Raw genomic sequence first — 1908 nt, forward strand, 5'->3', positions numbered from 1 at the left:
AAATAAAGATATTATTCAAAAAATAAAAATAAAAAAGTGTATTAAGAAAAGTTGCCCATCAGTGATGCTTCTCGAGATGCTTAAAATATTTCCTCATTAAATATATTCAGCAAATGCCTTTGAAGTGTCAGCTGGAAGAGGCTAGTATTGAGCTGGACTCTGAGGACAAAATTATGAATAACCAAGACATAGGCCTTTTCTATGAGAGCTCTCACCATGTTCTCTCTCTCATGTTAGCTGCTAAAGAGAAGTAAGGCAAAGGAGAAAAACGTTTAGTGTTTCAAATTGCCCAAGTCTCCTAATTTAGAGAGAACTATTTCTGTTAAAGTAGGCAAAAATTATATCCAATAAATTGATGCAACAAAAAAGACAGAGACAGATAAAAAATGGTAGACTTGAAGCTCTCAAGTCTCAAATCCTCTCCTCTGCTACTTTCTTTTTTGATTCTACAAGCATAGAGAGAGTCAAACTATGCCCTACCTGGAAGAGAAGAAAATGGGAAATAGGAATAGAACTAGAGTGCTTTCAATTTTGCTCATTATAAATAATTACCTGATAGGGAATAGTCTTTAGCAGCATAGCACTTCTACTCTCAATATTCCTGTTTTCTGTTTTTCTTCTTGCCACAGTGTGATGGGACTTCCTCTTCAGGCTTGGGATATTTAAGTATTTCATATTTATTAGTAAGCTGTCCCCCATTTAATAATGTAGTTTAGAAATGAGGTTCTTATCCACACTCTACACCCTGACCTGGGGTTTATATCTTTTAAGGAAAGGCCAACTGATGTTGACTCACTTTCCATTCTTCCATATAATGGCTCCCATCTTGACCTCTCCCTAAAGGCAACTTAAACCAATTAATGGGGGGTGAGAAGAGGGAAAAGATTGACATCCTAAAGCAAAGCTGAGTCCTAGTGGATAGATTTTTTTTAATTGAGGTGACCTCTTTTAGAACTGTTATTCAGATGTAATTATTAATAGCAACACTTCTCTGACTCAATTGTCCCATTTGGGCTGGTAAGTTACATGATATTTAAATTACCCCCCCTAAAATGGGGTTAATACTTCTCTTTTTCAGGCAAGGAAGACATAGAAGGGGGAGATCTGATGCAGACCTCAAAGACAAAATTTTCCATTTCCATTATCTTTTTATTTTTAGTTTTCTACCTTTATGCCTTTGCTGACTCTCTGGAAAAGGCAGAGGATTTTCCAATCTATAAAGGTTCAACATGTCTGACATTGAAGCATTTGGGATTTCTGGCTAGAGGGAGAGAGAGTATCTTCTAGTCAGGTTGTAATTTCTTTCCTCCTGTATCATGCAGTCTCATAGCATAAGGAGGCTGGAGAGATAGCACAGATAGTAAGCCATAAGGCATTTGCATGCGGCCAACCCTGGAGGGACCTATTCAATTCCCAGCATCCCATATAGTCCCCCAGCCTGCCAGGGGGTGATTTCTGAGTGCAGAGCCAGGAGTAACCCCATGAGCACTGCTGGGTGTGTCCCAAAAACCAACCAACCAATCAATTAATTTATTAAAATGTTTATAAAGACTGCAAGTAGCCCAAACCTTCTAAAATTCTGACAATTGTCAAAGTCAGCTAAATACCACCCTTAAATGCTGGGATCTGAGATTTATATTGTGTACTCTCTGTTCCTCCCCTTCACACACACACACACATACACACACACACACACACACACACACACACACAGTAGCCTTCTTTCTCTCTTTTCACCCCCTCTGTTTTTTATTGCAATAACAGAAAAATTGCCAGAATTTTTAACTTTTTAGCCATAAGGATCTTTTTTTTGCACCCATCCTTCTTCTTGAACTGCATGTTCAAGATATATACTACCATAATAACCTAAGCCCATGTCTAGAACTCTTTTGGCTGCAAAAGATATAG

Source organism: Suncus etruscus, chromosome 19 (genome assembly GCF_024139225.1).
Source record: "Suncus etruscus isolate mSunEtr1 chromosome 19, mSunEtr1.pri.cur, whole genome shotgun sequence".
Classification (NCBI taxonomy): domain Eukaryota; kingdom Metazoa; phylum Chordata; class Mammalia; order Eulipotyphla; family Soricidae; genus Suncus; species Suncus etruscus.